This window comes from Pristiophorus japonicus, chromosome 7 (genome assembly GCF_044704955.1).
Source record: "Pristiophorus japonicus isolate sPriJap1 chromosome 7, sPriJap1.hap1, whole genome shotgun sequence".
NCBI classification, from domain to species: domain Eukaryota; kingdom Metazoa; phylum Chordata; class Chondrichthyes; family Pristiophoridae; genus Pristiophorus; species Pristiophorus japonicus.
In genome coordinates, this window is record NC_091983.1 from 164,605,850 (window position 1) to 164,611,864 (window position 6,015).

The window sequence follows — 6,015 nt, forward strand, 5'->3', positions numbered from 1 at the left end:
ACCTGTGATGATTCCGGCCTGTCCGGGCTGACCACAGGGACTGTGCATTCTTCTGATTGCTCTTGTTGCTCGTTCACTGGCAGTGTGGTGAGCTCCATCTCATGGTCTTCTTCAGGTACCTCCGTGTCGATGCTGAACCTTTTTTTTAAACTTAGTCCAGATGCTTACGGCATATCTGACCATTGTTGAGATTTACCACGATGACCCTATTCCCCTCTTTGTCAATTATAGTGCCTCAAGCCATTTGGGCCCCATGGCGTGATTGAGGACGAATACAGGATCATTTATTTCTATACATCTCCCCTCGCATGGCGGTCATGGTACTCATTTTGTGAATTGCGCTGCCCTCAACTTTGTCGGTCAGGACTGAGTGAATGAGGGACAACCGAGGTTTGAGTGTCCGTTTCATTAGTAGCTCTGTGGGTGGAACCCCCGAGAGCAAGTGCGGTCGGGATCTATAGGCCAGCAGGAGGCACGATAGGCAGCATTGTAGGGAGGGTCCTTGAATCCTGAACATACCTTGCTTAATGATTCCGCCTGGCCATTGGAGGCTGGCTTGAACGGCGTAGCCCTGACGTGGTTGATGCCATTGCCCGACATAAACTCTCGGAATTCGTAGCTTGTGAAACGTGGGCCATTATCACTAACCAGGATGTTTGGCAAGCCATGGGTTGCAAAGATCACCTGTAGGCTTTCCACGGTGGTGGATGACGTGCATGATGCACTCGATACATTTCAAGTATCGCTTCTCGGCCTTTTGGCTAAGATCAAGTGTAGTACCGTTTCTGACCAGCCACCATGACCTCCGGGTGGTTTCTCCCTGGTCAGGAAGGTATATGCTTGCATTTTTGGAAACAGGAGGTGGGTGGGGAGGGTTGACCCATCCACCTCCACGGAGGTGTGTGAGGGACCTGACCCATCCACCTCCATGGCACGAACCTGGTATTGCAGTACTTCCGGGAACGGTGCAGTGGCTCTAGGCCTTTTGGCTAAGAGCATTGGCGCAGAGTGATCCTTGGCATGTGCAGGGTGACCTCTGGCGTTTGTGATTTGACAAAGAATTGGAACGATTGGCTACGAATTAATAAAAAAAAAAAAAAAAAAAAATTTCAAGTACGCATCTACCACCATAAGGAACATCTTATCCATGAACGGGCCTGCGTAGTCAACATGAATGCGTGACCATGGCCTGGTGGGCCAGGGTCACAGGCTGAGCGGGGCCTCTCTGGGGGCATTACCCAGCTGGGCACACGTCGTGCACCTGCAAACACAGTGTTCCAGGTCTGGATCAATTCCAGGCCACCAAACAAGTGACCGGGTAATGGCCTTCATCAGCACAATGCCTGGGTGCTCGCTGTGGAGTTCCCTGATGAAGGCCTCCCTGCCCTTCTGGGGCATAACTACCCGGCTGCCCCATAGTAGGCAGTCGGCTTGGATGGAGAGCTCATCCATCCGTCTGTGGAACGGTCTGACCTCCTCAGGGCATGCTCCGTGTGCGGGCGCCCAATCTCCAGTCAGGACACATTTCTTAATCGGGGATAGGAGGGGATCTCTGTTTGTCCAGATTTTAATCTGGCGGGCTGTGATGGGGGAGCCTGCGCTGTCAAAGGCATCGACAGCCATGACCATCTCAGCGCTTTGATCCGCTGCCCCCTCAGTGTGGCCAGTGGAAGCCTGCTGAGCACGTCAGCGCAATTTTCAATGCCGGGCCGGTGCCAGATGGAGTAGTCATAAGCAGCCAGCGTGAGAGCCCATCGCTGTATGCGAGCTGATGCGTTGGCATTGACAGCCTTGCTGTCTGACAACAGGGATGTTAATGGCTTGTGGTCCGTCTCTAATTCAAACTTCCTACCAAATAGGTACTGATGCATTTTTTTTACACCGTAGACACATGCAAGCGCTTCCTTCTCGATCATCCCATATCCCCGTTCTGCTTGAGAGAGCGACTTGGAGGCATAAGCCACAGGCTGTAGTTGACCCTCAGCATTGCCCTGCTGCAACACGCACCCAACCCCATAGGACGATGCATCACATGTCAGAACCAATTTTTTACAGGGGTCGTACAGGGTCAACAACTTGTTTGAACAAAGTAGGATTCGCACCCGATCAAAAGCCCGTTCCTGACAGACCCCCCAAAACCAATCGCAACCCTTACGCAGGAGCACGTTTAGCAGCTCCAACAACATGCTCAATTTTGGCAGAAAGTTCCCGAAATAGTTCAACAGCCCCAGGAATGAACACAACTCCGATGTGTTGCAGGGCCTGGGTGCTAGTTGAATCGCCTCTGTTTTGGATTCGGTGGGCCGAATCCCATCTGCAGCAACCCTCCTGCCCAGAAACACAACCTCAGGAGCTAAGAACAAACATTTAGACTTTTTGAGTCGCAGGCCTACCCGGTCCAGTCGGCGTAGCACCTCCTCCAGGTTGTGGAGGTGTTCCTCGGTGTCTCGACCCGTGATGAGGATGTCGTCTTGGAATACGCTCGTTCCAGGAATGGATTTGAGCAGGCTTTCCATGTTTCATTGAAAAATCGCAGCCGCTGATCGAATGCCAAATGGGCACCTGTTATAAACGAACAGTCCCTTGTGCGTGATGATGGTGGTCAGTAGTTTAGATTCGTTGGCCAGTTCCTGGGTCATATAGGCTGAAGTGAGGTCCAACTTGGTGAACAGCTTGCCGCCTGCCAGCGTGGCGAAAAGGTCCTCCGCTCTCGGGAGCGGGTATTGAACTTGTAGGGACACCCGATTGATGGTGGCCTTGTAGTCGCCACAGATCCTGACAGAGCTGTCCGCTTTTAGTACGGGAGCGATGGGGCTCGATGAATTCGACAGGCGAGATGATACCCTCTCTCAACAGCCGGTCCAGTTCGCTCTCGATCTTTTCCCGCGTCATATATGGCACTGCTCTGGCTTTGTGGTGCACTACCCTGGCGTCCAGGGTGATGTGTGTCACTACTTTAGTGCCTTTGAAAGTCCCGACGCCAGGTTGGAATAGTGAATTGAATTGTTGTAGGACTTGTGAGCATGAACTTCGCTCCACAGATGACATTGCGTGAACATCCCCCCATTTCCAGTTCATCTTGGATAACCAGCTCCTCCCCAACAGTGCGGGACCATTGCCCGGGACAATCCAAAGCAGTAGGCGATTCACTAACCCATTGTGTGTGACAGCCAACATTGCACTGCCTAGCACCAGAATGATTTCTTTAGTGTAAGTCCGTAATTGTGTGTCAACACGTGCTAATTTGGGTCTACTGACTTTAAGTGGCCATAGCTTCTCAAATTGCTGAACACCCATGAGTGACTGGCTGGCCCCAGTGTCCAGCTCCATGCATACAGGGATACTGTTTAATAAAACCCTCATCATCATTGGTGGCGTTTTGGTGTATGAACTGTGAATATTCGCCACATGGACCCGCTGCACCTTGCGTTCATCGATTTGCCCCAAAGGTCACCCTGCCTCAAAGAACCCTCTTCTGGTGCATCTGCCTCATATATTAGTCTGGTTGCAGACTTCCTGCACATTTGAGCTAAGTGGCCACTGAGATTGCAGTTCCTGCAGACAAACTGTTGAAATCTGCAAGATCTAGCTGAGTGTTTTCCCCCACACCTCCAGCATGAGTTAAAGTTTCCATTGTTGGGAACAAAAGGGCTGTGGCCAGGCATTCTGCGCTGACTGTTCCTTTGACTGCTCTTAAGTACCCTACTAGTGGGTGTCAATGGCCCCATCCCGGACCGCATTGTCCATTGTGATGGCGTGAATGTCCATTCAGCCTGCCATTGTCTCTGTTGAAGTCCTACTTTGGGGTCTATTGCTGCCTGGGGAATGTTGGACTGCCCCTACCTGCGGGGCTCTGAGTCGCATTGATGATGTTGACTCCCTGATCCATCGCCGCGTTAGAGGCAGAATTGCGCGCGTATATTATTTTCGTCTCTTCCACCCCCGCCATGAAAATTTGAGCCATCAACGCCGCCGCTTCCAAGGTCAAATCCTTGGTCTCAGTTAATTTGCGGAAAATTCCCGCATGACTGATGCCCTTGATAAAGAAGTCCCTTAGCATCTCTCCCCTGCAGGAATCTGTGAACTTACAACGGCTGGCCAAACGCCGGAGGTCTGCTACGAAGTACGGTATGCTCTGTCCTTCGTGACGTTGGTGGGTGTAGAATCTGTGTCGGGCCATATGTATGCTACTCGCCAGTTTGAGGTGCTCCCCGATCAATTTGCTAAGTTCTTCAAAGGTTTTGTCCGCCGGCTTTTCAGGTGCTAGTAAGTCCTTCATGAGCGCGTAAGTCTTTGGTTCGCAGCTGGTCAAGAGATGAGCCCGACGCTTGTCGGCCGCTGCATCCCCCAGCCAATCTTTTGTAACAAAGCTTTGCTGAAGCCTCTCAACAAAATCGTCCCAGTCTTCCCAAACACTGTACCATTCCTCTGTGCTACCGGTGGCCATTCTCATGGGTTGTGAATTCCCGTTTCTCGTCGCCAATGTAAAGTCCTTACTCTACAGTATGAAACCACACGAGGCATCATCTGGAGACAATGTCAGTCTGTGACCTGAACTCTTTATTCACAGGACTCCAAAGACAGTGACCCTGTGTGGGACCTCCCTTTTTTATACCTGAGTGATCAGGTAAGGAGTGTCTCCTACAAGTTCACCCCTTGTGGTCAAGGTGTGCATTTAGGTTGAGTGTATACAGTAATACAGTGGTGTTACATTGTGGTTATATACATGACACATACCTTGCACACAATGTTAACTATTCAACCATGATAGACACACCACCTAAATGCATTGCACCACACTCATTGACACACTTCTTCTCTTGCCGGCCAACCAGTGCGAGAAGGTACAAACAGGCGGTGAAAAGGAGGGTGGGGAGGCAGCTAAGGCAAGCACAGCTGCAGAACCTGACCCAGCTGGAGGAGATAGTTCTGGAGATAATTGGAGGAGTCATCACTAAGGCTGTGGTGATCGGCGAGGCTGAAAACATTGATAATGCTGGTATGATCATACCTAATCCCACATCCCACTTCCCGCTCAACCCACATCTCTTCTCACTTACAAGATGCTGATGGTGTAAGCATGCACAACTTGCTTTTCCCCATCTCCTCACCAATACCCGACCATTGTGCCTTTCTCCTTTCAGACATGCAAGAACTGTCACCAGCCCAGCCTAAGCAGGAGGAATTAAAGGAGAGTGATGGAGAAGAAGACAACATCACTCGATCGGACACTCCCAGGCACGAGCTCAGAAAATGGCACTGCGCAAACATTAGAGGGAGTAGAGAAGCCGGATCTGCATGTGTTGAGTCACCAGGCACGAGTGGGCTGCAGTCAGACCAGGGGGAAAGGGTAGCCCAGGTACCAGCTTCCTGGATGGTGAGCTTGCACACGAGTTCTGTTGCAGAGCACTCAGATGAGGACTTCCATGGGGCGGCCTTCAGAAGAAAGGTGATGGGTATGCACACAGAAATGTTTGGTGTAATTGCAAGCATGTCAAACAGCCTCTTGTCACTGTTAACGAGCATGCAGGAGTCCAGTTACAACATTGCACAGGGCTTTGCATGGAGCCTGGAGCCCATGATTTCCAGGATGGAAGTAATGGGCAACTCCATTAAAACACTTGCGAACCAAACCATGATGCTGGGTGTGATGGGCGATTTCACAGTTTCCATTGCAGTGCAAGTGAAAGCAACCCAATGTCTGAGTGCTGCAGTGGAAGCTCAGACTTTTGTCATGCAGTCTCAGCTTGCTGCAGTGGAAGCTCAGTCTCAAGCATGCTCAGCCTGCTGCCACGCAAGATCAGACAGTTGCCATTGTGATCAGGTTTACAAATGTGGAAAGGGGCTTGTAGGGTCTCAGAACAGTCCAGCAATCTGTCCTCCAACAGATGGCTAGAAAGTCTGAAGTGCTGCCCCGGGGGAATGGCAGTGGCTCCGTGGAGCAAGAACCTACTGTCCTCTCTCTCAGGATGGCAGCATTCCTACTTCCACCACTGCCACTCCCCCAGTGCCCTT

General features: G+C 51.2%; 1 pseudogene; it reads left to right on the forward strand.

Moving 5' to 3' along the window:
- The first annotated feature begins 741 nt into the window (after nucleotides 1-741).
- LOC139267509 (U2 spliceosomal RNA) lies at nucleotides 742-976 on the forward strand (annotated as a pseudogene).
- Nucleotides 977-6,015: the final 5,039 nt, after the last annotated feature.